The following is a 14851-nucleotide window of genomic DNA, read 5'->3' on the forward strand; positions in this document are numbered from 1 at the left end:
GAGGGGCAGAGAGAGAGGGAAACACAGAATCCGAAGCAGGCTCCAGGCTCTGAGCTGTTGGCACAAGCCCAATGCTGGGCTCGAACCCATGAACCGTGAGATCATGACCTGAGCCAAAGTCGGATGCTTAATCGACTTGAGCCATCCAGGCGCCCCTCAGAGATCCAGTTCTTTAATACCATCCCAGATCCAGCAATGGTTCTCTCTCCCAAAGACCAATGTGGCTCAAAATGTAAATTCCCTAGTCAGACTGTTTTCCAACCAGACCCACAAACCATAATTGGATTATGCATTTAGAATCTGAGAAACAGGAAAGTGCAAATGGTCGAAATAATGAGCACTCATTAAACTCCTTGGAAAGAACAACATAGTCTTTCAAGGCAGTTCCTACAAGCAAGTTTTGTTTGAAGGCAAAAATTAAAAAGTTGGGCAGGGCATCAAGGACGTGATCATCACTTCTAGATCTTGGTTGTTTTCCCCCAATACCCACTTCTCCACTTGTTTTCCCAGAGAATATGTAGGTGCTCACTTATTAAAAATAAACTTGCATGCCAGTCCACCCCAGAGTAAGATCAAATGGCTATCATGGGAGTGATATGAAAATGGAGTCATTTCCGTGAAATTCCCAGGAGTGCTTTTTTGCTTTTAAGAGCAATGAAATCACTTTATGCTGGTAATTTATTATTTCCACCAGTTACTCAAATATTTGTCTACACGATGAAAAATTAGTTCTTACTCAAACATGTTTCTGCTTTTAAAGCAAAAGCATTCTAAATATTCAATGAAGCTGGGATTCTAGCAAAGGATCCACAAAGAGATAAATTAAAGACACATGCTTTCTTTCTCCTTAGATAAGCAAACTCAAAAAAAAATTAATAAAAATTAAAAAGCTATACCTCTCTTCAATAGACATTAAATTTTACAGACTGGACTAGATGCCTGGCCTCAGGGAAGGAGCATGATTTCATCTGAACACCACTTGTTTGCCCACTGCGCTGAGTTTCCATGTTAATTAGGTTCAACTGCTCCTGAAAAGGGTGGGTTCAAGCTAGTCTCTGTTCTGTTCCTGGTATTCATAGCCTCAAACAATAACTGTATGAAGACATGAACTTTTCAAAATGTAGATCGTGGCTGGTGTTACCGGAAAAAAATATAGTTTGTGGTTCAATAGTTATGCTGCAGATTTTTCTATCACAACAATAATAGTTACCATGTTTAGGGGTGTCTGGGTGGCTCATTGGCTAAGTATCTGACTTTGGCTCAGGTCATGATCTCGCCATCCATGGGTTTATGCACCGCATTGAGCTCTGTGCTGACAGCTCAGAGCCTGGAGCCTGCTTCGGATTCTGTGTCTCCCTCTCTCTCTGCCCCTCCCCCGCCACACACACACAAATAAATAAACAATTAAAAAAATAGTTACCGTATTTATGTGGAATAGTACCCTCTCCAACAAAGGCATAGATGTGTCATCCAACGGAAAGGAAAGGGAAATGGGAAGGGACAGTAAGGTACTTAAGAAGAAGAAATGACCATTTACTAGACACTTCCTGACCTACTGTGGGCAACAAAATGAATGCAGGAGACCCAATTACTGCACCTAGGAGTGTAACTTCTCCCTTCTAGAATTTCTGTGCACTTGATAAAAGTAGACAGGTATGACTGAGATTGAACAGCTTTTCCTCCTGGAAAACAGGACCAATTATACTCTTTTAAAAAATACCTCTTACTAAGCTAAATATTCCCATACTACTCCCAGCAAGCAGTCCTCTGGGAGGCAAAATTAGATAGAAGCAAGAAGAGTTATATAACTTACTCAAAACTGAGGGAGGATCAGGGAAAATGGGAAAATACTCAAAGAAATAAACTGTGTAAATAAACACAAATAATTCATCTAAGACAATAATTCAGCCTCTGAAACCTCACTTGAAGCCTGGAAGTCAATGTTTCCACTCAGTCACATTAATATTCAAACACATCATCGTCTAGGAGATTATTTTCTCCCCTGTCATCTGTTGGCCCTCAAGTATCCTAAGTATCCAGCACATAGTAAGTTGCCAACAGTTACTTTCTGAATGAACAGGAAATCACCTCATAGACCATCCAAGATAGACAGGATCCTTTTTAGTGATTATCAAGTTTCACATGCGTTAAAGTCATAAAAAATCTGGTTTGGGTCAGCAAGTTCAGTACATCGGCCCCATAAAAAAAGTTTGAGGAGAGCCTTTTCCACTGACCTTTTCTTCACATTTAAAACGCCTCTGAATTTGACAGTAGGTATCAAGAGATTTGGAAAAGGTCATGCCTCTTGCCCGAGTAGCTCAGCTTCCAGTTATCTACCCCAAGGAAGTAATAAGAGGTGTGAATAAAGATTTATGTGTGGAGATGTTCATCACAGCACTATTTAGAATATCTGTGGACATACATGTCCAGCCACAGGGTCAATTTTAAATTAACCTGGGATCGGGATACAGCTATGCAATGGCATATCAGTGACCATTAAGTGTGAGGTTTTTAGAAGTCTTTTTTAATGGCATAGATGGCATTTCATGATATGATTATAAATGGAAAAATCAGGATACCATGCAATCAATACAATACGGTCCCAAATCTACAGTACAGAGAGAGAGAGAGAGAGAGAGAGAGCGAGCTATAGGGAGACAGAGGCAGATAAAGAGAAAATCAGAAGTTAATATCCCATGATATGAATAGGAGTTACCCCTCAGTTATGAGGTTATGTAATGAGTGATTTTTTTCTTTCATCTTTTTTTATATTTCCCAATTATAATATAATCCCAAATTGTTTTTATAGTTAGAAAAAAGCCAGAATTGTTTAAAGTCTTAGAATTGTTATCTGCTTAAACCAGTTAGTACATCTAATCATGGGGAAAGCAACATATTCTAAGTTTTAGCAGTTTCAATCATATTGATTAAAAATAAGGGTTCCAGCACATCTACTACCACAGAACCTCTACAGTTTCCTTATGCTGTCTTCAAAACTTCTGTGCATTTGCCCAAATATCCAACTCTTTATCATCTGTGTGACAATTAGGAGCTAATAATTACAAAGATTTGCTTGGGAAGGGAAGGGAAGGGGAGGAGAAGCTAAGGGAAGGGGAGGTTCGGAGAGTCAGATCCCAGCTGGAGTTTGCCATTGACTTTGTGGGCAGGTCACCCAACCCCTTCAGGCCTCCTTTGTCTCATCTGAGTTAAACTAGGTGATGTCCAAGTTCTTTTCCAGCTCTAAAGTCCATGAAATAATTGCCTGTTCCTCAGCCCTGGCCATGCTGTCCTAGGAGGTCACCACTGACTAAACTGCATTTGGAATATGGTAGATCTCAATTGCTCCCGACTGTCCAGTAACTCTAAAGGACAAGAGAGGCCAACCACAAACATTCTGGTCATTAAACAGCCTTCCTCCACCTCATCCCCTGGCTTCTGGGCCCAAACAATACAACCTGCTTAGGTTCTGATCTCCCCACAGGGTATAATTTTTAACCTTACCGTATCCACTTTTATCAGAAGGGAAACCAAATATGTCATTGAGAATATGGACCCTCAGCCTTTTCTGGGACAGAGATGCCTTTGAGAACCTACAGGAGAGATTGATTGACTTCTCAGAAAAATGCTCTTTCATATCAATTTTTTCATTTCATGAAGTTACAGAAAGACCAAAGTTCTTAGTGGCCCTTGAATGCAAGGTTAAGAATCCTTGGTTAAGAAAATATTGACCTATTCAATAGAGCCCCCAAATTTTAAAGTATGCGTCTTTTTCAATAATAGGGCAATTCTGATGACTAGAAATAACCCATGTAGCTACAGAGGCCCTCCCGGGCCTTGTGACTTGAGAGGAAGGGAAGGTACAGGTATAGCCCAGTAGAAGAGTCTAGAAGGCAATAAGCTTTAGGACTGCAGTGAGGAGCTGGGATCCCAGAAGCTACCCCTGCTCCAGAGCCCATATACAATTCACAATGCTGCAACCATAATCATGACACCCTTATCCTTTACAAGAATTTTAACTACCATCCACGTAGTGTTTACCATGTCCTACACATTACCTCACTTGATCCTTGCCACAACTCTCTATAGTACTACTGTGTTTTCATGGTACTCAATACATACATCTCCATTTTACAGTTGAGGAAACAGTATCAGGGAAGTTAAGAAGCATCTTAACCAAGGTCACAGAACCAGTAAATATCAGGAGTACATATCACACAAGCTCTGCTTGCTCTATCCACCTGCTGTTTAAAGCCAACCATTACCAAGCAAGTTTCCTTGCTCAGCCCAGTAACTGGGTTGAGTTAGTTTCTCAAGAAACATTGGTATAAGTTGAACACAAGTGACATGGAGCAGACTTGTAGAAAGTTGGCAACAGGTGGCAGCTGGGTGGCAATAAAGCTTTGATTTCCAGTGTCCCAAAGGTCTGTCTGAAGAAGAAAGTGAGGGGAGCGATTAGCTGGGAGCTGCTGAAAAATAACATCTTTGTTATTTTTCTCATTTCCCTCATTGTTTCCCTGTCTGTTCAAGGCTGTGAGTGAACAGCTACAGCCAGGGGAACTCCATAGCTATAGGCCATCGCCAAGGCCTTTACTGAAATCCCAGGGCCAGGGAGTCACACAATAGCGCACAGCAAGCTTGGCTCTATGTTCCAAAAACTGGCTGATTCTCTGAACAGAACAGACTCCCTTTGTCCCCTAGTGACCTTACTCGGAATCTTAGAACTTTAGAAATAGAAAGAATCTCAGATGTTACTTGGTCTAATTCTTTTCTCTTTTTAATCACACTTACCCTTCCTTTACCATAGACTTGACTTTACCAAGGAAGAAATTAAAAACCAGAGACAAGAAATGACTTACTTGAGACTACTGTTCCAAGAGAAGAAATTGAACTCAAATTTACTCTGGGCTGGGAAGTATACTGATATTTTACAATGCATCCCACTTAAACTTATAACCATTCACTAAAGTAGGTATTATTATACCCACTTTATAGATGGAAAAATACTCACAAAGATAATTAACTCACCAAAGTGAAACATACAAACAAATGCTATTTGAACACAGATTAGCCTCAACAATAAAGCCAAGGCCTTTTTCAAAAAACTCTACTGGCTACTAGAGCTGAGCAAGAAGTTACCCCAGTCATGACATCATAAGGTGTAAGTCCAGGTGTGTTGGTTCCTTTGCACTCTCCTTACCTCTGGTGCTCTGTCTCTCTGTCTCTCTAAGTCCAGAGAATGCACAGCAGACATGATAATGGAGGTCTCACCAAAGTGAGACCTCTTTCATGGGCACGCAGGGAAAAAGAACAAACACCAGAATCCAAGAAGGGATGATTTTGGGTTCTATATATGCCATAGTGGATAGAATACATGCCCAAGGGTCAGAAGAGATTAGGTGGTATCTCAAAGATTACAGAATAGGGAGGGGGTGCCTGGGTGGCTCAGTTGGTTGAGCGTCCAACTTTGGCTCAGGTCATGATCTCACAATTTGTGGTTTTGACCCTTGTGTCGGGCTCTGCACTTACAGCTCAGAGCCTGGAGCCTGCTTTAGATTCTGTGTCTCACTCTCTCTCTCTCTCTCTCTTCCCCTCCCCTGCTTGTGCTCTCCCTCTCTCTCTCAAAAATAAACATTTAAAAAATAAACAAAAATTAAAAAAAACATTAAAAAATATAAACATAAAAAAACACTAAACATAAAAAGAGTCCAGAATAGTAACAGATGGAGATATAAAACACACACTTTCCTTAGCAACACCATGGTGTCAGCTACCCCCATCTAAAGTAACATCAATGCTTGGAGAAAGAAGGAGATAAAAGGATCTGACAACAAAGAAAAGGAGTCTATCTAAAGAACAAGATTAAGTTTTCTGCATCAGGCAAAATAGTTCAAAGTCAGAATAAAATAAGTTTTAGAAAAATAAAGATGGCACTTTTTGTACTCCTATGTGACTATGAACATTCATAATCTGCTAATTCTCAGGATATTTTTATGGCTCTAACACCAAACAAACATAGTATTATTCTTACAGTTGGGTTAAAGTGATTATTCCATGATGCTACTAATTTGGACATGCTCTACAGAAATCCTGGAAATTATTTAAAACCAGCTTGAAGTAGACTTTAGGTGAAGGAAGGACCAAATAAAGTAGTGTGCCAAATGTCCATTAGAAGGCTTTCCCTTCCACCCTTCTCCCACTACTTATTATTATAGATTTGAGGAGAAAGTGGAACAGAGAGAAGAAAAAGGAAGAGGAGTTCAACAGTAATTTGCTTTCACCTAAATTGGGTGAGGGAGTTGGGGGTGGAGGGGCATGGAATAGTGGGAATAAAGATATTGAAAGAAAAGACAGACTGCACCTCCCATATCCCTCAAGAACTGATTCAGTCCAGAAATATTCTCAGAATCTTTGACCAGGAATACACCTAGTTTTCTTTCTGTCATCTTTAGGAAGGCCAGTGAAATGAAAAGTTCCCCAGAGGAGGACATTCTAGAGTTACCCTCATACCCTCAGCATAGCCTACAGATCTCTGCTTACGTCTTCATAAAACTAAGCATTTTAAATGTATACCTGTGATCACTTCATTCATTGTCTTCCCCATTTAAAAATGAGTGACAGTGTTGCTCATCAAAGTGCTCTCAGAAACTAGCACAGCATGTCACATAGAATGTGTTCCACACTGATCTTTTAAATGAATTAATAAATACTATATTTCAGGGATTTGAAAATTCTGGTATTAAACTACACTACACATGAAGTGGAATAATGTTATTTGAAAATAGACTTAACTTGGGGCACCTGGGTGGCTTAGTCGGTTAAGTGTCTGAGTTCAGATCAGATCATGATCTCATGATTCATGAGTTTGAGCCCTGCATTGGGCTCTGTGCTGACAGCTCAGAGCCTGGAGTCTGCTCCATATTCCGTATCTCCCTTTCTCTCTCTGCCCCTCTCCTGCTCACACTGTCTCTCTCTCAAAAATAAATAAACATTTAAAAACATTTTTAAAAAAAGAAAAAGAAAATGGACTGAACTTAGTTAAAAATTTATACTGCATACTCTAGAGCAATTACAAAAAAAAAATTTAAAGAAGTATATGTGCTATGCAAAGAGAGGAGATAAAAGCAAATTATATAAAATCCTCAATTAAAACCAGAGGAAGTAGAAAAATAGGACAGAAAAAGAAAACAAGAAAAAATGCAATTAAAAAAACACATAAATATGGTAGATATTGGTCCAACTATATCAATAGTCACCTTAAATGTGAATGGCCTAAATACATCAATTAAAAAGACAAAGATTATCAGAGAGGATTAAAAAAAACCCAAGACCCAACTATATGTTGCATACAATAAACCCATTTTAAATATAAAAATAGGTTAAATGCTATAGTCTTTCCTGGCCCTATATTCTCCTACACACATACACACACACACACACACACACACACACACACACACACACACGTGGTAAAATAGAAATAAGAATGAGTTACTTCCTATTCTCAATATACTAGATCCTGTATTCTTACAAGGCATTCTCAAAAAGTTATTGAGACCTCAAATGATCTCATGCCTTCTGTAAGCAGTTCCCTAAATCTGGAGCAAAAATGAAGGAAGTGCTTAACAAACTTGTTGAAGTCTTTCTCTTACATACACAGCCAGGATTTAACATGCAGTTGAAAATTAGTTACAGTTTCTTAGGACAATGATGAAAGAAAACATGCAAATATAACCCACATGTTAACTTTGATATTTATCTGCTAAAGCCCTGTCAGGTTATCATTTTACACTAAGCAAATGACAACCTCTTTTGTTACGTTGCATAAAGAAAACTGAAATTTTGCTTACCTAAATGGGAATAAGGTTGTTTCCACCTTTTGATGCCCAAATTGGGTAAATTCTCTCCCCCAAACCTATTCTTAATAAGTTGCACATTTTTTTTTCTGGAAAAGAAACGGAGATTCTACTTTCTGAACCAAATCATCTACCAACTGAAATAAATTTAAACAATCCACACAGAAAATGCTAGGGGGACCATATAAGCATTTTTAATTCAAACAATGAATACCATATGATTAATAATTTGTCAGTCAATTCCTATTAAACTAGCTAAGCCTTGGTCTTTGCAGTTGAACTCTAATTACATAAAGCAATTACAAAAGATCTGCATGAGAATAATAACTGTTTACAGCAAAATTTGCAAACACAATTCACATGCCGTATCTGTCCACCTGTGTTCTCTTGCCTGTATAGTTTGTTTGTTTAATGATTAGTTGCCAACATACTCAATGAGTAATTTCACATACATACTCTGCTTCCAGACTTCTCTTGAAAAATAGATCTGTTAAATCCACACTTATAATTCAACATGGTAACAATTAACTGAACTAATGGTAACTGCCCCCTTTGGATAAGACAGGAAATCCCCAATTTGCCACAGTTGCCACCATTCCCTATTGCTTCCCTGACACTGAGACCCAGCACAGTTGCCATTCATCATTATGCTTCTGCTGCTCTTTTTCCTGTAGTAAAGAACTATTTCTGTATATTTATGTTTCTATCAAAAGTGGGAATAGATTATGAGAGGATATCAAGAGTTTTACATTTTTTATATTATCTGTCTGCTTAAATCATCCACACTCACTGACCAGTCCATATAAGCATTCAAATTTGCAACCTACGTTCTATAAAATAGTAGTGAATAGTTCTAAGCTCTGTAAGTCAAGAGGTACAGGGCAGCAAAAAGCTAAAGTTCATAGAGCTTCATTCATGTAAGAAGAGTTACCAAGAAGATCCCACTCCACATTGGGAGAATGTAAAGGGATTCAAGGTTGATAAACATTTTCTGAAAACTCAAGACCTTCCAGAACACTCTTTGTATTAGTTTCCTAGGACTGCCATAACAAAATGTCACAGATTTGGTTACTTGAACAACAGAAATCCACTTTCTCACAGTTCTGGAGCCTTGAAGTGCAAAACCAAGGTGCCAGGAGAGTTGGCTTCTCCTGAATCCCCTTTCTTTGGCTTGTAGATGGCCACACTCTTGATGCTTCTTCACAGGGTCGCCCCTCTGTGCATGAATGCATCGCTGTGTCTTTCTTTGGATGTCCTAATCCCTCTTATAAGAACACTAGTCAGACTAGGTTAAGGCCCACCCTAACAGCCTCATTTTAACATAATTATCTCTTTAAAGGCCCTATCACCAAATACACTCACATTCTGAAGTACTGGAATTAGGACTTCAGTAGATGAATTTTGGAGGGATACAATTTAGTCCATAACAGTCCCTAACTCAGTCTTTGAAGCTAGCATAATCTTTATCTCTTCAAATATTCTCTTCCCACTCCTGCTCCTTCCCCTTCCTTCTTTTTCTTCTCCTCTCTCTGGTACCCTCTCACTGTCTCCCTTTCTCTCCTTCCCTCTCTCTCCCTCTCCCCTCTCCCATTCCAGATTTAAATTATACCTATGTTAAGAATGTTACTATGGTCCCAGAATTCTTGGATAGTCTGTTCTGTCTTTGTTTTATTTTCACTTTTTCTCATTGTGTTTCAATCTGGGTAATTTCTATAGACCTAGCCTGAAGTTCACTAATTCTTTCCTCAGCTGTATCAAATCCACTAATGAGTCTGACAAATGCATTTTTCATCTCTGTCATTGTGTTTTACATTTCTAGTATTTCCATTTGATATTTTCTATAGTTTTGATCTCCCTGCTAAAATTACCCATGCAATCTTGCATGCTGTCTGCCTTTTCTATGAAACTCTTTAAAATATTATTTATATTTATTTTAAATCTTTTTCAGGCAATTCCAACATATGTGCCACATTTGAGCCTGCATTTGATGACTGTTTTGTCTTTTGGAGCTATATTATTTTTGTCTTGCCTTTTCATATGCTTTATAACCATTTCTGTATCCCTAGCAAAAACCAGAAGTCTAACATAAATTTGGTATCAAAATCTGAAAGGACCATTAAAAAAAAAAACATTACGGCTATCACTAAATAAAATATTGGAAAAAAATTTTAAATGTATAAAAAGGATAATAAATCATGACTACATTGGGTTTAATCCCTCAGTACAAATGGTTTAACATTAGAAAAATGAATTTTAAAAAATGAATTAACATAAACCACCACACTAAGAGATTAAAAAGAGAAAAATAACCTAATTATCTCAGTAGTTGCGAAAAAAAACATTTGATAAAGTTCAAAACGCTGTAATGATGTTAAAGTAAAAACTCTTAATAAAAGAGACAGGAAAAGAGGAAATGAGGGACATTTTTTAAAATAATTTTTAAATAATAATTTAAAAATACATGTAATACATATATGCATAAACATACATGCATGTATATATATTATAATACATATGCACACATATAATAAAATAGCACACTTAAGAGTGAAATGTTGAATTTATTTCCTCTGTGATTGAAAATAAGACAAAGATGCTCACTATCACCAATTTTATTCACTGATGTACTAAAGGTCCTAGACAGTATAGTAAAGAAAAAAACATAAAGGTTATAAAAAGCCAAACTTTTTTTCAGATATAAAATTAGAAGTCAGTTTATCAAGGTTGTTTGAAACAAAATTAACATATAAGAACTTGAATTTTTATGTACCAACAATAATTACTTAGAAAATATAATTTTGTTAAATATAATTTACAAAACATATGGATTATTTGGAATGAATTTAACAAAAGAATAAAAGATCTCTACGGAGAAAATAATAAAATTGTTTTTAAAGAGATTTTAGTGTCATAGAAAAAGTATATTAAAAGGCTGCAAAACTCAATGTTATAGAAATGTCTATTCTTCCCAAACTGATCTATAGACTCAACAGAATAAACCTCAACAGTTTAGCATTTATTCTATTGAATAAAGAATCAAAATCCCAATAGTTTGTGTGTGAGAGAGGGAAAGAGGGAGTGAGAGAGAGAGAATGGATATGTGTTTGTGTTTTAAAACTTGAACACTGATTCTAAACTTCATGTGGAAATATTAATTTCTATTAATGTTAATATAATTAATATTCTTGACCAAGACATACATGAAGAAGAAGAAAATTGGGAAACCTTATCTTACTAATTATTCAAACTTATCATAAAGCTATAATGATTAAAAAGCATGGTCTAGGCTCTGAGGTGGAAAAATTTATAGATTAATTGAAACAAAATAGAGAACCCAGAAATTGAACAATACCTATCTGGACAACTGATGTACAGTGAGAGTTGGCATTGCAGATTAATAGTAAAAGTCTAAAATACCAAAATCTGTGTTGGAACAATTGGGTATTCATTTGGAAAATAAAATAAAATTTACTTTTACCTATGCTTATATAAAAATCAATTCTGGGTATTTAATCCTAAACATCTACATGTGACAGCAAAAAAGTGAGATTTTAGAAGATAATATTTTCTTGGGGTACAGAAGGATTTTTTAAGCAAGTCACAAAAAGCAAACTCTGTAATAAAAAAGATGGATGTTTGACTATACTAAAATTAAGAACCTCTGTCCATCAAAAGTCACCATAAATATGGCAAGAAGATAGCCTCAATGAGGATAAAACATTTGCAATTCACGTACCTAAAAAAGGACTGCAATCCAGACTACAGAATAATTTCTGAAAATTGCAGAAGGGAGGGTGGGATGAAGAGACAGAGGAGCAGAGGACAGAGAAAAGGGAAAAAAGAAAAAGAAAAAATAGACAAAAGACATTAACTTGAAAAAAGGAAATCTGAGTAGTCAATAGCATATGAGAATGTGCTCAGCCTTACTAGTAATCAAAGAAATACGGATTAAAAGAACAATAAGCTATCGTTATACTTTCAGCAGATTTGAAAAAATTATGAATTTGACAATACCAACTGTTGGTGAGAACGTGGATGCAATGTCACATTTCATATACCACTGGTAGAGGTATATATTTCTACAACTATTTTGGAAAACGTTTAGCAATATCTAAAAAAGTTGAATATGTGAACTCATTATGACCAAGCAATTCTAGACAACATATACATCAGAGAAACTCTTGCCTCAGAGGATAAATGTACCAATCATTTGGATAGCATTGCCTAAAACTGGACACAACCCAAAAGTACATCAAAAGTAGAATGGAAAAAATAAATTGTGGTGTATTCATAAAGTAAAATAATATACCACAATAAAACAGAGTAAACATCAATAACATGTGTCAATGAATTTCACAAACAGAACTGAGGGGGGAAAAGTAAGTGACAACAGGAGATTTACAGCATGATTCCATTTTTATTAAGTTCAAAAAGAAAAGGAAATACAATGCAATTTTATGATGTATGTATTAGTGGTAACACTATACAGTATACAAAGGAAATTATTGTCACAATAGAATAGTAATTATGTTTGAAGCCTAAAAGAGGGGGGCTATGTCAGAAAGGAGCACAAAGGAAGTTTCTAGAAAACTAGCAATGTTTTATTTCATAACCTAGGTAGAGGGGTCAAGGGTGTTTGCTTGATTATGATTTTAATAGATATATTTAATCCATCTTTTGAATGTGTGACAATTTTTTAAATCAAGTTATCATCTTCAGAAGTCCACAACTATCTATAGAAGTCAGAGAAGTAAAAATTCTAAAGGGAGAACATTGCTAGATAAATTAAGTCATATCCATGTCGATATGCTATATCCTATATAGTATACACAACACATGTGGCTATATCCTATATAGTATACACAACACATGTGGCAACTTAAGTTGCCATTTAAGTGGCAACTTAAAAGAATAAGGTAGATCTAATTGAACTCATATGGATATATATCCAAGAGGTACACTAAGGGAAAATAACAAGTTGTAAAAATTCCATTTATGAAAAATTTTAAATACAAAAAAACCCCACAAAATCATCGACATACTCTTTTATGTATACATATAAATTTATAAACTTATAGAATGAATTCAGGAAAAAGCACAAACCTGGTTGATAGTAGTTAACTCCAGAAGGAACTGACACAGGGTAGAGGGGATGTGGGGTGGGGCAAATGTAAAGAATTCTAGAGAGAATTTTACCTAACAATTATTACTTGCCTTTTTTATAAGGGATATAGTCCTAAAGCAATTGTTCCCTTTGTTGAAAGTCTAGGACTTCCACTTTTGCCAATGAAAGATTAACTATTATGGGAAATGTCTTCCCTGTGCACACAGCTGAAAATCAGACTACATATATGAAACAATGGTATTCAGACATTGGACAACAGATAGCATAGGACTGTGCTCTGAGAGAGCAAGGTAAAAAAATACAAATGATAAATTGGACTCCTTCAAACTGAACATGTTTGATCTTCAAAATAGACTATTAAGGGGGAGTCTGGGTGGCTCAGTTGGTTAAGCATCCAACTTTGGGCTCAGGTCATGGTCTCATGGTTCGTGAGTTCGAGTTTAGCATCACAATCTGTACTGATAGCTCAGAACCTGGAGCCTGCTTCAGATTCTGTATCTCCCTCTCTCTCTGCCCCACTCCTGCTCGCTCTCTCTCTCTCTCTCTCTCTCTCTCTCAAAAATAAATAAACATTAAAATATTTAAAAATAAATAAGTAAAATATTAAGAAAACAAAAAGACAAACCACAAAATGGAAGAAAATATTTGCAAAATATGTATCTGATGAAGGCCTTGTATCCAGTGCATATCAAAAAATACAGCTCAATAGTAAAAATACAAACAACTTGATTTTTCAAATAAATAAAAGATTTTATCAAATACTTCACCAAAGAAAATATATGGGTGGCAAACAGGCACATAAAAAAATTCTCAATGTCATTGGTCATTAGAGAAATGTGACTTAAAACCACAATAAGACACCACTCTAGTTTCCCTGTAATGGCTAGAATTTAAAAGACTGATAATACCTAGAGTTGGTGAAAATGTAGAGTAATTGGAACTCTCGTATGGGAGTGGTGGTGGGAATGCAAAATGGCACTGCCACTTTGGAAAACATTTTGGCATACTACTACCTCGCAATTCTACTCATAGTTATTTGCCCAAGAGAAATGAAAACATTTTTCCATACAATGTTTTGTTATGCAAATGTTCGTAGCTGCTTTATTTATAATAGTCAAGAACTGCAAATAAATCAACTGGTGAATGGATAAGCATATTATGGTAGATACACAGTGGAATACTACCCAGCAATAAAAAAAATTAATACTACACGCAACAACATTCGTGACTCTTAAAAGCAGTTTGCTAAGTGAAAAAAAAAAAAAGAAAAAAAGAAACAAACAACTACATAATATAGTTGGGCAGAGAAGGAATGAGTTCTTCCTCCTCCCACCTTTTGTTCTATTCAGACCCTCAATGAATTGGATGGTGCCCACCCACATCAGGGAACACAACATGCTTTACTGAATCCAATTCAAATGCCAATCTTTTTGTTGTTGTTGTTGTTTATTTATTTTGGGACACAGAGAGAGAGCACATGCAGGTGAAGGGCAGAGAGAAGGAGAGACAGAATCCCACGCAGGCTCCACACCATCAGTGCAGAGCCTGATGCTATGCTCGAACTCACAAACCACCTGAGCTGAGATCAAGAGTCAGGTTGATCACTTAAACGACTGAGTCACCCAGGAGTGCCTGTGAGGGTGTTTCTAATTAAGACTGGCATTTGGGGGCACCTGGGTGCCTCAGTCATTTAAGTGACTGACTCTTGATCTCAGCTCCGGTCATGATCTCACGGTTCATGAGTGTTTCGTGAGTTTGAGTCCCGCACTGGACTCTGCATGGACAGCTCAGAGCCTGCTTGGGATTCTCTCTCTCCATCTCTCTCTCTCTGCCCCTTCCCTGCTTGCTTTCTCTCTCTCGAAATAAATAAAAC

The 14851-nt window shown here is 36.8% G+C and overlaps 1 long non-coding RNA gene across 4 annotated transcripts in view; it reads right to left on the reverse strand.

Annotated features, from left to right (window-relative positions):
* LOC125937043 (uncharacterized) overlaps nt 1–14851 on the reverse strand; it is a 349554-nt gene that overhangs the window by 174867 nt on the left and 159836 nt on the right. The window lies entirely within an intron of this gene.

The sequence above is a fragment of the Panthera uncia genome (assembly GCF_023721935.1).
Source record: "Panthera uncia isolate 11264 chromosome A3 unlocalized genomic scaffold, Puncia_PCG_1.0 HiC_scaffold_11, whole genome shotgun sequence".
NCBI lineage: Eukaryota > Metazoa > Chordata > Mammalia > Carnivora > Felidae > Panthera > Panthera uncia.